Here is a 17,892-nt window from a genome sequence, read left to right as displayed (position 1 = left end):
AGGAGGCTGTGACCCCGTGGGAACCCCGCGCTGGAGCAGGCTCCTGGCAGGACCTGCGGATCTGTGGAGAGAGGAGCCCACGGAGCAGGTTTTCTGGCAGGACTTGTGACCCCGTGGGGGGCCCACGCTGGAGCAGTCTGTGCCTGAAGGACTGCACACCGTGGAAAGGACCCATGCTGGAGCAGTTCGTGAAGAACTGCAGCCCGTGGGAAGGACCCACGTTGGAGAAGTTCATGGAGGACTGTCTCCCATGGGTGGGACCCCACGCTGGAGCAGGGGAAGAGTGTGATGAGTCCTCCCCCTGAGGAGGATGAAGCGGCAGAAAATAACGTGTGATGAACTGACCGTAAACCCCATCCCCGTCCCCCTGTGCCGCTGGGGGGTTGGTAGAGAATCCGGGAGTGAAGTTGTGCCCGGGAAGAAGGGAGGGGTGGAGGGAAGGTGTTCTGAGATTTGGTTTTATTTCTCATTACCCTACTCTGGTTGATTTGTAATAAATCAAGTTAATTTTCCCCAAACTGAGTCTGTTTTGCCCGTGACGGTAATTGGTGAGTGATCTCTCCTATCCTTATCTCAACCCACAAGCTCTTTGTTATATTTTCTCTCCCCTGTCCAGCTGAGAAGGAGGGGGAGTGATAGAACGGCTCTGGTGGGCACCTGGCGTCCAGCCAGGGTTAACCCATCACACAAGGGTGTACCTGCTCCAATGTTGGCGTGGGATAAGTAAGTTCTAAAACTCTTGGTAAGTTACGTGTTAATTACCAATTTTATAAAAGTCTACTCAACTTAATAGAGCTTCTATCCATGCTACTGGAAGGAAAGGAAAAAGTAAGTCTATGTTTTTGTTGTCTTCCTTCTTTGCTTCTCTAATGTCCTATCACATGCAGCTATGTTTCTACAGGACATGGCTCAGAATAGAGCAAAAGGGTCTGGAGGACAGGGCTCAGAAGGTAAGGGTTTAAAATCAATCCTGCATGTGAAAAACGGTAGTAGCAAGGTCTGTCTTGCTTTCCTTAATAGCATCTTTAGGACTATGGTAGCACAGACGAGGAAGGAATAGTGATTTCTTGAGTTCTTGCAGACTGTAACAGGAGATAATGAGCATTAGAAAAGAGATGGAGTGATTCTGGACCTAACACAGGAGATACGTGGGAGCTCAGTTGATGACCTGATGGTGAAGAAAAGCCGGGTTGGTAGCAGTGTGAGGAAGAAGGTATGGAAGAGACATGGCTAGGAGAAGTGAGCAAGTTCACGGAGGAAAACTTAGCAAGTCCATGGATACTTACTGTGTGTGAACTGCCAGTCTATGACTGCAGATGGGAAAATTTTCCACTGTAATATCCACAGAAGGTGTACTTGGCAGTTTTTCTTGTCCTGCTGCCTAAAACATGACACATGAATAGATCGTGCCTACTGTAATTTAAGCTCCTCTCAGCCACCCTTTCGAAGTAGAGGACTTCACTGCTGTGAGTGATCTCCAGAAGTGTTGAGGTGTTTCTTGCCATTCCTGTATTGATGACTTCATTGAAGTCTTCCTCTTGTTTGTGGGTTGTGCCCTCACATTTGGCTGGCATTGACAGTGCTTCTGTTGCTGCAGCAGCAAGGTTGATAGAGCCAAGAAACACTTTAGCCGCCTTCTCTGAAAGTTTTGAATGAGACAGGAGTGAAACAACATGCTCTGGTTTAACAGGCTGTGAAAAACTCATCTAGTCAGGGAGTATGGCTGATCAAATTGGACCCCATGTCTGTCTGCAGGGTCACCAAAGGTATATAGGGGGAAATGTTGCTGAACAACCTCATTAGTCCCCTCAGGTTAGCTTTGAGGATGGGAGTTTGAGTCCTCAGTGATGGACAACTAGACCACAATATGTTACCTAAGTAAGGAGAAAAGTGGGAGTCAAACTTTAGACCCTGAGCATAACCAACAAGGTGAAATTCTTCACATCTTCGAGGTGCCATTGTATGTAGTGTGAGCATAACTCCAGAAAGCTGCAGATACAGATGTGGGGAATTGAGACATAGGGGTTGCACCAAAGTCGCCCGGACACAAGCAAAACTGTGCAGTGACCACCATGGGATGCTCTACCTGGTTTAGCAGCACAAGGCATCCGTGGGTGTTGGACAAAAGATGTGAGCAGTTCATGTTGGCTGGTTTTTTAAAAGAACTCATGCAAACTGAACAAGGTTTTGGTTCTGTTCTGGGCAGCTCCAGAAGTGATTCTACATAGAAGTGCTCTTTGACTTACTCAAAGGCAGGGGGAAAAAAAAAAGGGGTGTGACAGTTCAAACAGTGGAAATACTATTACAGAGGTATTTTAAAAAGGGATCAAAGCCATTTTTTTCAGACTGTAAAAGCAGCTTAATTAAAGGACTTCACAGCAGCATTAGTCAGGAAAGCTGGTTGTAACGTTTGGTCCAGCAAGCCTAATTCATCTAGGGATACAGAATACTGCACAGAATAAAAATGATACATTCAGGAATCAAGTTAGAGCTGTTTGAGTTATGGCTGCTGGTAGCCCAGTACTTTGGAAATGCAAGAAGGAGAGGTGAAGAAAGTAAGGAACATGATTTTAATAAACAGAGTACACCACCTGTGTGGAAAGCCACCAGCCTGTTTATGGTGGATATTTTATTGCCCTTTTCAAAAAAAGACATAAACATGAATAAAATTCCAGTACAATTATGTGCATAAAATACTGGGGTTTGATGAAAAGTATTCTCAGTTCCTTTCTCTCCCACCTATGTAATATCAAGTAGATCAAGAAACCTCACACGGTGGACAAAATTTGCTTTTTTTCTTTGCTTAGAGGAGGATAGCTGAAGTCCTGTGGGAGATGGTATCACTAAAATCTCTTCATATCGTAATCCTGAAATTCCTACTAACTCCATACACATAGCAGCTCTGCTCTGGAAATTTGCTGGGAAGTGGGAGGGATGTAAAGGAAAAACAAAGTCTCTTCTATTTCACCTCTCTCTGGAAACACAGTGACTAGGAGAATAAAGATGCACAGCGAGGCTGGGGACTATAGGGTGGAACTAGGCTTGGCTCATGCATAAAGTAAGCAGCACAAATACCGTCCTATAGTGGTAATGTGGCTGCCCGATACTGTTCATACATACGAAAATACTTGATATTTGACCCTGCACGCCCAGCCTTCTGTATGGCTTTCCTCACTCGAGAGTGCTAGGGGATGAAAGATCACTACTTTTTCTCATCTGACCGCTGATCATCCTTTTCTGTCCTCTTAACTTGTCGTCCCAATGCCCTCTGCTGCCTGACATCATTTCTCATAGTGAGCTATAAGCTCAGGAAACAGTGTGATCAAATTCCTTGTACAAGAGCACTTACAGATTATTTATGGGCATCTTGATGTCTTTAAAAATCACTCCCTAGGTTCTTTACCTTCTACCTTCATTGTGACCTCCCAGGTCCCTTCCAAAATGTCAGCACGTAGGGGCTGGCTCCATTTGGCAGCTGCGAGGCTGTGTGCTGAGCAGCACCTCTTCCAGCCGGTGACGAGCACTTTGGTGTGCTGGCAAGTCCAACTAGCTGCCAGGCTAGAGTCTATCTTCGTAAATTGAAGAGTATTCTGGTCAACTTCATCAAAATTCAGTGGTAATCCATACGTACTCAGGTTGCAGAACCTCACTCTGCAACACCTGATGTCTGCAGTGGGAAAAGGGAAGAAGCAATCCGAGCTATGAAAATATAGCTGGTGAGTTCTGTTACTCATCATTTCTGTTTGGCTGGAGGTGTCTGTTGTTCTTCCTCTCTGTGCTTAGTTACTGACTTAAATTCTTGTTGAGACACCTCTGAATGTCTTAGTTCAGGTTATCCCATCTGTACGTTTCTGTCTAAATAAGGCAGGGCAGCAGCTTGGTCCGTGGAATGCTCTTAAATATAGTGAATAATTTGTCAGGCTGGACTGTATGTCTAATTCACTTTCACTCTTCCCTCCTTTGAGCAACAGAGCTGCTGCCAGCAATCAATCAGAGCTAGGTAGGAATATTGTGGCTTGATTATATAAATGAGTATCAGTATGCTAACTGTACCTTTGCGACCCCCAAATGTGACATATTCACAGAAAAATACATGGATGTTAACAGAGAAGTTCACAACAACTGTATTTTTTAAGCTGTTGAAAAAAAGAATGATAGCTGTAGGTAATTTTAGTGTCACAAGTGCATGTAATTTAGTAACAAAGCAAATGATTCCTCTGAGATGTTGCCAGCAATCAGAAATTCCCAGTTTCTTGCCAAGCATTAAAAGCTGCAGCCTTCAAGTGAAGCTGCTACTTCTCCTGCTTATCTAAATTTAGTTAAGACCGTAGAGTTGACCTCTTTTATTTTCAGTTTTAGGGAGGCCAAGCGGAAAGGGCAGTACAGTGACTACCCTCTGGGCTCAACTTATACCAAGAGCATGAACAGAAGGAGGGAGAATCCTAAGTATTTATTTCATCTCTGTCTATGAGACAGAAAATTCCTGATGCTGCATTTCAATCTCGGCATATGACCTGGGAGTCCTATTTTTGCAGGTTTTTGTTTTATTTTTTTTACTAACACGAGCTGTATAGAGCTAGGACTCAACACTGTCTCATCTCTCATCCTGGGCTGCTTAATGTACATCAGGTCATCATAGAAATTTTGGATTTAAACCTATGGTTTAAACCACAGTTTAACTGGCATCCAGTCTCTCTTCGTGCACAGAAGTTGTATTGGGTCTGAACAGAAGGTGGGTTATTTGTGGGAAATCAGGATCTCAGCTATCCAGCTTGCTTGATGCTCTTAGACAAAACTAAGCAACTGATACTTTCATAGCAGTAGGATTGTTTATATTATGGGGTTAAATTAGTAGATTAATATTTCACTATTTTTTGGCACTTTAGAATATTGAAGCAAAGTAATTTGGAGACTCCTTCTTGTATTCCAAATACTAGCACAGGGCTTAGAATTTGAATCAGTCTCACGTGAGCACTGTATAAAGAGACAATACTAGAAAAACTCCATTTCTGCCTGTGATTCCTCTGTCTCTACATCCAACAACAGTTACAAGATCCACCTGTTTATTCCCCAGAGTCCTGGGTTTTGAGCTGAAATTTAAACGAGCATTTTCCACACTCCAAGGCAGAACCTATCCCTAACGGCAAGGTTGGTCTGAGATGCAGAAGACAGACTCGCCAGCCAGCCAGTGTTGTCAGGCAGGATGGTAAGATGGGGAAGGGAGCACCAAACGGTGACAGTATTTTAGGTCTGCGACCCCCACAAAGCCTATGGCCACTTCTCTCTGCACGTGTTCAGTTGCAAACCATTGGGGATTGAAGGAATTTACTGGGTCCTAGGGCTGGGGGTATGGCTGTTCTTAAGCGTGGCAGCAGTACATACACGCCTAGCTTATGTGCTTCTATGTGTAATGTCTCCAGATGATGTGTGTTACCATAAGATGTTTCATACAAATAACTGCAGAACTTTGGACCGGGTAAAATTAAGGTCAGCTACACAGAAACAGGATTTGCCTGTCCTTGGTGTGACAGGGCAAATCAGGACCATAAATGTTGTTTAGCTTTTTCATGATCTGAGCAAGGGGATCACACTATAGGCTTGTGTTTGGGTTTTTATGATTGGCTGATTCCAGTAAAGATACAAATATGCCTAAGATAGAAAAATGATCTGGCACTGGTGGTCAAAAAAACCCACCACCCTAAAAGTCAGAGAGACAAATGAAGAGCGCAGGGAAAGAAACAGAAGAAGGATGTAAAAACAACAACAACAGAATGCCAGAATGGAGTATTACCACAGATGACTAGTTTTCCCAAAGGCAAAGAGAAACAGAAGCCCACTGTTACTGTACCACTCGTCCTAGGCATGTATGTTGTGCCCTGAAGAGGAATGGAAAGGATTTGCTCCAATGCTACAGAACTACCATCGTAAAAATCCTGAACGGGTGCTCACAAAGGTTTTCTCTGCTGGAAGCTCTTGAAGACATATCCTTTTCTGTGGACAACTTGTCTGCTAATGCCTTCCAAGTAGATGTGATCTGAGGCAGAAGATACAAGAAAAGCTGGTTACACTGACTTCCAAAGAAATTAATAATTGAGAGAAAGCATTTCGCAGGACAGTGATAATCTTCCTCAAGTAGCTGATCAAGAAGCCAATACAACATACAGCAATCACCAGTTTATTTTTCCCCCCCACTATTTTCTGTGCAATCATCACAGAAACATTAAAATGAAGACTTTCTGTAAACTTGTTACACATTATACGTTTCAAATGAGATGCTAGTATTTATTTGCAAGGAAGGGGTTAGCATTAGGAGATATATAGAAGAGAATTTTTTATCATATCTAAAGGCTAGAAATGATTTCATAACAGCCTTTAAAGCATGCAGGTTCTTCATGAAGGAATGCAGGGGATGGGAGACAAAATGTGACATGAATTTAAACACTGATATTTACTGCCACAGGAAACCATATGCAAATCAATAGATAAAACAGTATTGAGGAAGTTCACCTAACAGGTTAAATTCCTTATTCCTGTTTTATCTGTTATTTTCTATGTTTCCATACATACCAGTTATTTCCCGAGTATTCATATTAGTACCTAGTTGTACAAATGCAGTAGCAGAAAGCTGTTTTTCACAATGTCAGGTTGCATTTTAGAGCACCATTGCATTTTATTACTCCTTGTTTATACTGGTAATGTTCACACTTTGTCTACCTATATGTAGGTTCAAAATTTTATTTCCAGTCTTCTGAATTATTCATTTTAAGGTAAAACTATAGATGGAAAATTCTTACCACAACATTTAGTCTGTTTAGAAGTCATCTTCCAGCCTTGCCTTTTTTCTTTTAGTACTAGCTTTACTGAAATTTCTCAGATTTAATATACCCCTTCAATAGGCTTCATTTTTCAACATGGAACTAGCTGAAATATCGTTTTACTGATGTGAGTGGACAGTAGAAATCCACTTGAACAATTTCACCACATCCCTGTACAAAACAAGTAGAATACCATGTGCATTAGTCTATTTTCTCCTTAGATAGAGGTGTATCACCTGACTTGCTGGTCATATTACATGAAGTATATTCATTATCTCTCTCAAACAGAGAACACTGGTGAACCCTTAGCTTAGTTTCTTTTTCCATTTGCAGTTTATGAAAGTTTAGCTGTGGTAAGAAGGAATGCAGTTCCTCTGTGAAAACATAAAAGTGAGAGACATGCAATTTAAATTCAAAGAACACAGAAAAATAAGGAAAGCAGGTAAATAAATACTTAAAAATTGTGTGTCAGTGACTTCCCTTTTCCTTCAGTCAGTAAGAGACCATTAATTTGCATTTTGTTCAGTTTCACAGCTTTAGTGAAGTCCTGAATTTTTTGCATTTGTGTCCTCTGCTTGTCATGGTTTAACCCCAGCCAGCAACTAAACACCACGCAGCCGCTCACTCACTCCCCCCCACCCAGTGGGATGGGGGAGAAAATCGGGAAAAGAAGCAAAACCCGTGGGTTGAGATAAGAACGGTTTAATAGAACAGAAAAGAAGAAACTAATAATGATAATGATAACACTAATAAAATGACAACAGCAATAATGAAAGGATTGGAATGTACAAATGATGCACAGTGCAATTGCTCACCACCCGCCGACCGACACCCAGCCAGTCCCCGAGCGGCGAATCCCTGCCCCCCCACTTCCCCGTTCCTATACTGGATGGGACGTCACATGGTATGGAATACACCATTGGCCAGTTTGGGTCAGGTGCCCTGGCTGTGTCCTGTGCCAACTTCTTGTGCCCCTCCAGCTTTCTCACTGGCTGGGCATGAGAAGCTGAAAAATCCCTGACATTAGTCTTAACACTACTGAGCAACAACTGAAAACATCAGTGTTATCAACATTCTTCACATACTGAACTCAAAACATAGCACTGTACCAGCTACTAGGAAGACAGTTAACTCTATCCCAGCTGAAACCAGGACATCTGCTATATTAACCAAAGGCTGGATGGCACATGGCATTAAAACCTGATTTGAATATCAAGAGAGATACTCACCAGCTCTTTTAACCATGTGTTTCAAAAGGGCTTAATGTCTCAATCCAAAGCCAAGTAGCCACCTGGAGCACTGTTGCCCCTTTGCAAAACTCTCCGCCATTGCTGTTGGGCGAGTCGCCCTCCAAGCAGCGTTCTCCTTCCATGCTGGTGTGCTCCCGTGGGGCTGGAAACCTGGTATGGCTGGGAACCACCCCCTCCCTGTGAATGTAAATGATCTTTTGAAGAAGTGGTATTTATCAGTAACTGGGAAGTTCTCCGAGATGACGTCTCTGTGCTCTTCACCACCCGACCGCCTTCCCCTTTATTTCAGAGCCTGCCTGGACACCATGAGACTCTCAGGAATGGATGGACTAAGGGCACCTGTGGCTCCTTCAGGTCCATGCACGCAATGAGAAGGGTGAGGAAAAGCACTTCTAAAACTAAAGAGTGTGACCTGAACTCTTGAAATTACAGACTCTTTGTTCAATTTTTCTGACTACAAGATAATCACCATAGATTAATTTTAAACACCCCAAAGAAAATTGTCTTTTAAAAGAGTAGCTCAATTTCTTAATGTATTGGATTCTACCATATTGCCTCCAAAATCCATTTAGAATGCAATTTGCTACTATTATTCCATAGTAATTAGAGTGTTATCTAATAACAACCAGTACGTTATTTGGTGCTCAGATGATGTTAATGTTGTGCCTATGTAAGCTAGAGTGCAGATCCTGCCCAAACCTACATTCCAAGATGACAACCTTCTCAGTTCACGTCAAAGATCATTTTGAATCAGAATAGCTTTTTCCCCAACCATCAAACTACTTTTAGTCAGTGACTGAAGAACAGCAGTCCTTAGTCTTCTAACCCCAGTGAGAGGAATCATGAAAAAGAGGTTTAAGGCCAAAAGTAAATTCAGACAATGGTCATGCCTTCTTAAAATAAGGGCAGAGACACCTGCATATCCCAATATTATCAGATTGCCACATCAAAGAACAGTTTATCCACTAAATCACACAAATAATGCAGGAGGAGATGACCAATGACAGAAGGTGATAACAGTGATACTTTAGAGTTTCAGTCAGCATTAGCCCTGCAAACACTCGCTAAATCATTGAAACGTAGATTGTGGTCATTGCCTATGGTCCTTGGTAGTAGTCTGCTATCGTTAAAATTACTCGTAACTTTGCTGTTGATTTCTGTTGGATTGAGGCTGAGACATAACTCCTGCCAGATGAAATCACACATAGGAATTTAAACCAGGGCAACTAATTTCTAGACAATCTCAGGTCTCCCCAAAGGTAGTCCTCCCTGCTTTCTTTATGGGACTTCAAACATTCAGAGCTCTGGAGCTTTAAAATAGCATGTTGGTCCTCTGTAAGCTCTTTGCAATGTGGAACACTAAGTGGCCTTGAGCCGCAGCCAGAAAGTTTACCTTTCAGCAGGGTCTTATGCTGCAGGGAGCCTTGCCAAAGCCACGTTATTCAGCAATACCTTTGCGCTGCTTACTCCTTCTCATTCGAATGCCTATGTCTGACATTTGATGTGGGTGGCTGTAATAAGCTGACTCCACCGTCTCCCCTGTCTATTTTACTCTCAAGTATTCTCAGCAATAGTGGAGTAAACCATGCTGCCAAAGGGAGTTACGCTGACACTTCCCAAGAGAAGTGCCATAGCAAAATATAACAGGGAGAGGAAAGTGAAGACAGGGAAGATGTTAGACAAGGCTTAGGATTTACCAGCAAGGCAAAGCAGCGAGTGAACAATATACACAACTCAGCTACACTGTATGAGATTTACTCTGGGTCAAAACAATGGAAGCAGCTGAAAGCCTATGCAGAAGCAAAAGCATAGAAGAAACAAGGTAGAAAGAATGCTTCTTTTTTATGCTCAGTAAAGTGAGAAATGTACAATTTTTTGTTTGAATGGGATGCCAAACTGTATCCAGCTGACTTGACTGGGAAATGCCAAAGTAGATGGTATTACTCCAGGTGGGTGACAGACAAAAATAAGCTGAAGTCATCAGCTAGCTGTTTGTTTGCTACAGTTCAGCTGTAGCATTAAGGTTTGTAAACAGTTTTTTAAAAGCAAAGTATTCTAGCACCAAGTAAGAAATTAACTACAGGTATTTTTGAGTTTTCTTGTATTCGAAACAGCAGCTACAGTTACGCATCCTAATAAAGGAAGGTATTTGGGAAACATTAAATACAGGTAAATACTATTTTACAATGGTGGCAAGTCATTTACAATCTAAATGCACATAGCTTTCCACATGAGATCTGCAGTAAAGAAATCCATAACCTCACAAATAATTAAATAAAGAATAAAAAAAGTTCATCCATCAAAATTTTGGGGGATATGCAAGAATATTCTTGCTAGGTCTCTTGACTGTTTCAGTAATGCTAAATATTAAACTGGTCTTATTTCATTTCCTTTCTCTTTTCTACACTGCTTGTGGAGATGGTTTGGAAAGAATCCAGCAATAAGATGTTCCTGTTCTGACTGGTGGTTGGGTTTTTTTCCTGCTGCTGTCACAGAGGTTGTTCTGTTTTATTTGTTTAATTTGGTTGTGGATGTCATTATTGCTTACTATAAAATGGGCTTTTTCATGCTTCTGGTATACCTCTTTCTTTGCTATTCTTCACATCTTTTTTCTTTTGTAAGGAACTGAGCTGCTGCCCACAGACTTAATCCTACTGTTACAAATCCCCAAAGGATCTCTATTTTAGGGAACTCTTATTTTAGTTCAGCATATCTTACATAATGCTTCAGCCCTCCTATAGAGAGATTATTTTTTTAACTGCAAATTTTCTGTATGTATTAAGAAGGTTTAAGAAGAGTACCACAGTAAAGAGTTTATGCTGTGGCTGAGACTTACGGTCTACTTCGTAGAAGCCAGTGTATGTTGCCAGCTGCACTCAGAGAAAAAATAGGCTTATACCATCCACGAAGCCAATTCTAGTACCACAGTTAGCAGAGGGGTAATGGACAAGGGCTTTAAGTAGCCCTGGTCTTCCTCACTGAGGAAGGCTGATGCAAGATCAAGCCAGAAACAGAGAGCTGCGTCTTGTCGGGGAGCAAGGACCAAACGCAGAAGACAGGAGCTAGCATCAACAAGTGGGAGTCTGAGGAGCTGGTCACCTGGAGAGTAGCTATGGAGCAGGCATAAATATATTCCTTGTTTCAAGCAGGTATTTGCAAGGGCAGCCAGGTCTAAGCAACTCCAAAGGCTTGTTCGTTAGGTAGACTTACGAACATCAGCTGAGAGGGATTTGTTCCAAATGAATGGATCTAGTTCATTTGATTAATGAACTGAAAAAGATCTTGAGGCTGATCTGTTAAGTCATTAGAGTAAAATGCTACTTTTTTTTCTTTTAGAAAACAGTAAAGGGGACTCATGAATTTGAGCGCTGTAATAAAAGCCACTTAGTTCCTTGATTTTCGATACTAAAATACAATTTTTATGGTGGAGCTTGCATACTCTGAGAGTTCTTCGGGATGTTTTATTATTTCAGTAACCCAACTGCAGGCTGCTTCTCTTGATGTCTTGACCTTAATAGCACACTACATCACCAACTACATCTGACTACAAAAGACACCTCTCACTGGATTTGAAGCCAGGCTTGCAGGTTTGCCATCTGTACAGCTGAGGGTGGTCTCTCCCTGCTCCTTAGTGGTGCGCAGATGAGCTTTTATCACAGAACCTAGCAAATGTGATGGATACAGACATGTCAGACTCCCTAGGCAGGACGTTGCAATTCATCGCTTGACTTCATCTTGATCGCTTCTCCTGGCAACTCCATACGGTGGGTTTGCCTCTCGCTGTTGGTCTTTCATCTACCTTATTACTCCCAGGTGGTCAGGCGGATTCATGATCTTCCTCACTAAAGAGGAGGTCACAGCAGTTCAAAGGAGAAGCTGGTGGCCCTGCCACCAACTGCATGCTTCTCAACTGAGACCTGTGTCAACAAACCCTACCAGTAGGAATTTTTCCCTGAAAAAAACAGCCTGATATTGCAGGCCAGAAGCTGTTGCGTAGCCCATAGGCCAGGTACTTCCCTTCATCAGGTCACCCAGCTCAGGGGCTGTTTCACAACTGGGTTCAGATAACTTCAGAAGTCTACTGATAGCAATGAATTCATTCACACTAACAGAGTGTCAGTTTTAGCAGCAGCAGCAACCATGCTGTTTTACACAAGCAAAATGCTACTTTTTTTCTGCTATCTTATGAAAACAAGAAAACAGTTGTTTCCTTCTTTACAGTATAATAAAAATGCATACATCTTTTGCAGATTTAATGTAAGATCTGGAGCAGTAACTCTAATTCTAAACTTTCTCTCTCTGTAAGCTGAACAAAAACTGAATATTCAAGCAATCAATAAAGGAAATACGTATTTGATACTATGGGTAGGGAAGATGGGGCAACCCACATGTGTATGTTTCTTAAATTTCTGTCTCACAAAACTGCCGGAGTTTTGCATATAGTATCATTATTTGGTTTCTGCAGACCCCTGTTTCCTCTCCTGTTTTTTTAAATGTGGAAACTGGAAAGGAAAAAAGGCATGAAACATACAAATTGTTCAGGGAGGTTTAGTTAATTAATCGAGCCACTAAGAGTGCTCTTGGTCTGGGCAACAGTCAGTACCAAGTATTGCTGGCTTACTCTGACATACTAATTGATGAGAATGTTGTTTTACTGAGAGCACTCTAAAAAAAATTTTTCTATATACATTTTCCAATTAGGGGACATGAACTGCTCTTTGTTTAATAACGAAAAAAAATGGCTACATCATACTGTAACCTCTTTTAATAAATACTTTTATCAAATGCATAGACAATATATTTATTCATTTTAACCTTTATGCATTTTCAAATGTGCAAACTAAGCTTGGTCAGAAAAACTGTGGAACAGGTTTCTAAAGGTGCCTTTGTTTTTTCTTTTTGTGAAGATTTGTTATTTTAATAGTTTAGACTGGTGCACCATGAAAAATAGTGTCAGGTTTTTAATTTGCAAACAGCCATAATTTTTACCAGTGATGTATAGCTTATATTGATATGATTCACACACGCTCCATTTTCTGTTCAGGGGACTGAAAAAACCCACCCACTGCACCAAAGCCACAACCTACATATTTTCCTCAGTCATTTAAAAAAGGAACATAGCATGCTGGAACTGCCTTTTTGCTTGACAGCCAGCAGCATGCCAATTTAGAGCTCACTTAGTAAAATATAAAACTGAAAACTGTAAAAGAGGAAAGCAGCATGTATATGTACCTGTCTTTATGTACAAGGTAGGATATGATAGATCTTTCTAAGAATACTTCTCCAAAAACTCTAACAAATTCAGAGATGCTAGAGGGAAAAAAACCCACACAAGTAATATGTAATTACAGAAGTACATAACGGATATTGTATTCCCCATTTGACTTTTACTGGTGGGTTTTCCCCATCTGTTTTCTTCTGAATGGTATTCCCCTATAGTCACAAGCAGAACTGATCACCCAAAGGTTTCAAATCGTACTCCTGAAAACTTTGGAGCAATTTTCAAGTAGTGCACTGTAATTAGTTTAGCAAAGAAGATAACAACTGCTGGCAAGCACCAAGATGCATTAAATAAGGTAAACCCAATCAAAATATTTTTTCATGTTGTTCGATCGGTTCTTTTTGTATCAAAACCTCAGCTGCTAGTGTCCTTTACCAGAAAGTACCACGTGCAGAAATATTTCAGACCTACAAAATATGATCTCTTGTATTACACCAGATGTCTTTGTTGTGTATTTTCATTAACTTTTTAAAGGACGCTAAAGTTGCTTCAGCTAAAAATGAGTGAAAAATTAGTCCAAATGAAACTGTACGTAAGAAAAAGTTCTTAATGTAAATTTACATTAAAAAAGACTGAACATTCCAAACAACCCTGAACTCTCCACCTCCTCCTCATAAACAGTAATAATAAAATAGAGCAAAGTCTTTTAGAAGGGAATAATGTGTATGTCCCTCAGGAATCACGGTCCAGTTTCCTACATGAAGCTGTATGCAATGAACACTGACGCATTTTATCACTCTGTATGCATGTAACTCCTTCACAGTCTTCCAGGTAAAAAAGTTTTGCTTTGCAAAGATCCTTAACTCTCCTGAGTTGAGGAAGTCAGAATCCCAAAATACCATGTGCTGCTGCTGCTTCACTGTGTGCTTTGTAATGCTTTCAAAGTCTGAGCCTGGGGAAAAAATAGTTAAAGAATTATAAGCGCTTTGGGCAAAAGTATATTAAGTTGCAATATTTTCTTTGGTTTTGATATCTACTAATTCATTTTTTGCTGTTGTTTGTGTGATTATTTTTTTTAAATCCATATTGGGATACATGCTCTTATTTGTAATGACAAAGTTGAATAGTTGTACCTTACACTTAGAAAAGGACATGGGGAACTTACAGTAGCAAGTTAACCCTGCTGAACTCATTCCAGGTTGAATCAGCATCCCAGAGATGTGTTCTTACAAAGCTATAAGTTATTCTTATACCACAGAATTGCATTACAGTAAAAGTAGTGCTCACTGATCTTCTTAATTCACGTTTACATGATTTTGGGGCTCACCTTGGTACCTTGGGGTTGAGAATTGGAATTTCAATTTTGTTTTCAGCTAGGAGGCTGAATCTCACCTCTCCCACAGGTACAGGAGCTATACAGCCTTCCCCCTGGAAATAAGGGTAACAGGAGAACTAGATTTCTAAGTGAAATAGTCTGAGCTATTAACAGATCATGTACAGGACAACAGGCACTGCTTTGGGTTTTTACTGTAGACTTCAGTGATAGCTGTCTGCCTACTTTGCAGATGGAAGTTTGAAAATACAAGCTTTAGGTGTTTTGGGAGTAATACAAAGATCATGGGTTTACATGTCTAAATTCTGCCTAAGCCCCATTAAAAAAAAACCCCAAACCTTAAAAAGTAACATGACTGTTTCAATACCTTCAACAAAAGTAAACAGCTGCTCCATTTTTTTCTGGATAGATACATCTATCTTGCTTGATCTTAATATACAGTGACTTTTTTTTCCGAATATGTTGACATGGTTCTTTCAAACTAACTTCAGAAATTCAACAGAATCCCATGGACATTCTTCTTAGCATCTGCAATTTCAGTATTTTTGTAATTTGTGCTCATATATTTATTATTTGCCAATACTGAAAAGCAAGATGCTACCTCTAAAGACGTTGCAAAGGGCAACTGTCCTAAGATGGAAAATACAGCATTGTCAATGGATATGAGTGATCATGTATGGCCCAAGCTCTAAATTAAAGTAATTATGGCTAACATACTATACTCAAATGCCAATGCAAAATACTGGAAGCAGCTGTGTGCAAAAAAAAAAGTAAACACTGCATTGTTGTTTTATATAATGTACTTAATAGTTTATGTAAATCTGTTGCTCAGAAATGTTACATACTTTGAGCAAATGAGACTAATTTTTTTTTATTTACACATACCTATTAGAATATGGAACTGAATATACAAATCCCGAAGGGGTCTATTTGTTTTGAGGGATCTGTTTAAAAATGGATCATCTCAGAAAAAAAAACAGTTCAGCACTTCCACAGTCTTTAGAAAGCAAACTTCAGGACCTTATGCTCAAGCCCTTTTGTCTTTTGAACTTGGTAGTACTTGGAAAAAAAAATAAAATTGTTTAATCTACAGTATTCTAGACATATTCGTATAAATTCTTATGGCACTTTCATTATACCTGTTTCTTTTTCCTTTAACGTTAAATTATTTAGCATTGTTGCACGCTCTTTGACAGCTACTGCATTCAGTCCCTAAAACCCTGGTTTTTATTTGCAAGCTAAAACTATTCTTTGTATTTCTGTAACCTGGAAGGCAATGACTAATACACAACTCGTTTGCCACACTTGATCTTATGAAGTGTGTCATGGAACTTTCAATTATTTCCAGATACTATGTAAGTGGTACACCTGCTATATATCAACACTAAACCCAAAAATACTCCTTTCCAAGAAAATAGATTTCACATATGCTTGCAATATATTGTTAACAAGAGGCAGAGAGAAACCTCATTTTTAGAAGTAGTTTACATAGAGGCTGAACTGATGAATATTCCCTTGAATCACCTTTATCAATTCAACTGCAGCATATAACTAATTTGAAGATTATGAACTTTTTCCAGTTGTTCTTGGGGGGGGAGAGGGGGGGCATTGGGCAGAGAGAGTGGACTTTTCTGTTGAATTTATTTATTCAGCTGATGACATTTGGAATACTTTATTTCAGTTAATGCAAACACAAAGTTTTATCAGGAAAATCACTACTTTGGGTATTTAGTTTCGGTCTTTTTGTGATGCAGAGAAAAAAATTTTAGTCATATGATTGACACAAGCCCCATCTGCAAGCAGATAAATACCAAATGAAAAAGGTTGCACTTGTTTTTTCAAGTTCACATGGCAAGCATTACTGTAATGCAGCCTGAAATATGACAACATGGCATGGTTTTCATCTAATAATGCTTGTGAAAGGAAATACAACTTTCTGTTTAGGAACCTTCTGTTACAAGGAAACAGTTCCAACTAGAGCAAGCATAGAATTTGCAAATTTCATTTCACAACTCAGGTACAGTTCATGTATTTTGCAGTGTCACTTTGTTCATCATGAAGATGATGAACACCATCATGAAGACTTAAGTCTAGGTTGCAACCTCACCTACATTTAAAGCTCTATGGAATTATTCTGCTCTGTATTTCTCTGAAGGGTTATGAAATGGTGAGCCAACACAACTCTCCCGTGAACCTGCTGAGAGAAAGGCAAATGTAGGTAACTAAAAAACAAAAAAAGAACCTCATCTTAAAAGACAGGTGACTGTAATGATTCTTAAATGCTACTCAATCTACATTATTTTAACTACAAGAACATGGGAAACAGCTGGGTATATTTCAAGTGGACTAGCTCTTTGAACAGGAGTAATTCTGAAATGGCCAATGTGAAACAAGAATGGATTTTGAGACACACTTGTCGGTCAAACAGTTGTTCAAACAAAGAGATTTTTTCAAAGGAGGTGTCATAGTCAAGGGCAATCCAACACAGATTTAATCCACAGGAAGAGCAGTGATTCAGAAAAGATTAAGGTAATGTTTTTTTTTTTTTCTTTTTTTTCAAACATTCATGATGATACTTTGTTGTGCCTCAAGGATAAAAGAAACAGAAAAAACTTGTTTACAAAAAAGTCTATCGGTTTTACGTGACTTCAAAGTTTCATGATGTTGCAAATTACTTATCATTGCCGTTTTAGCCTTTTATAGGTTTTACTACCTGACCTCCACCTTTAAAATGTTCTCCCTATACTGTTTGATACTCTAAATATGTGGATTATTTTTTAAAAAATTATGTTAATTAAAATTCCTTTACTGTCAGCATGTTTGTAGTTATTTCCCCCCCCAGTCTTAGCATCACTCGCATTACTCAGAGAAAGTGTATTTTTATGACGGAAATTCCAGAAAGAAGACGAATACTTTTCCATTTTCAGGCTCAATTTCAAGGTGAACACCCTCCAAAATGCTTAGGCTTCACTGGCCTTTTTTCTACCACAAGACAGCTTTCCTCCTTCTCACTGTTCTCAGTACTCTAACAGCATTGGGTGTGCTTAACTCCGAGTAGCACGTAATTTTGAAAGGTTTATCATTTACTCTGTGTGCGGGTTTCTATCCTGTCTGGAGTTTAATGAAGGTGCCTCAGAACTTGGTGATGCATTTTTTGCTCCTGGAAGAGAGATTTCCAGCCTCAGACACGCTCCATACAATGGCTGCCAGGTACACACGCATCCTTACAGCACTGGGCTTCCTCACAAGTATGGAGCATCTGACAACTGAAAA

The 17,892-nt window shown here is 40.2% G+C and overlaps 1 long non-coding RNA gene across 3 annotated transcripts; it reads left to right on the top strand.

Annotated features, from left to right (window-relative positions):
- Positions 1–719: 719 nt before the first annotated feature.
- Positions 720–15,933, top strand: LOC128139333 (uncharacterized). Of its 3 annotated transcripts, XR_008234327.1 has the most exons (4): positions 720–5,206; positions 7,164–7,257; positions 8,355–8,441; positions 9,625–15,933. It is a non-coding gene; the product is annotated as an uncharacterized LOC128139333 (long non-coding RNA). The 3 variants fall into 3 exon arrangements; XR_008234326.1 differs by having other exon boundaries at positions 720–4,732; positions 8,355–15,933; XR_008234325.1 differs by having other exon boundaries at positions 8,355–15,933.
- Positions 15,934–17,892: the final 1,959 nt, after the last annotated feature.

Source organism: Harpia harpyja, chromosome 1 (genome assembly GCF_026419915.1).
Source record: "Harpia harpyja isolate bHarHar1 chromosome 1, bHarHar1 primary haplotype, whole genome shotgun sequence".
NCBI classification, from domain to species: domain Eukaryota; kingdom Metazoa; phylum Chordata; class Aves; order Accipitriformes; family Accipitridae; genus Harpia; species Harpia harpyja.
The sequence above is the reverse complement of the archived record's forward strand: the minus strand, read 5'-3'. Positions and strand labels throughout refer to the sequence as shown.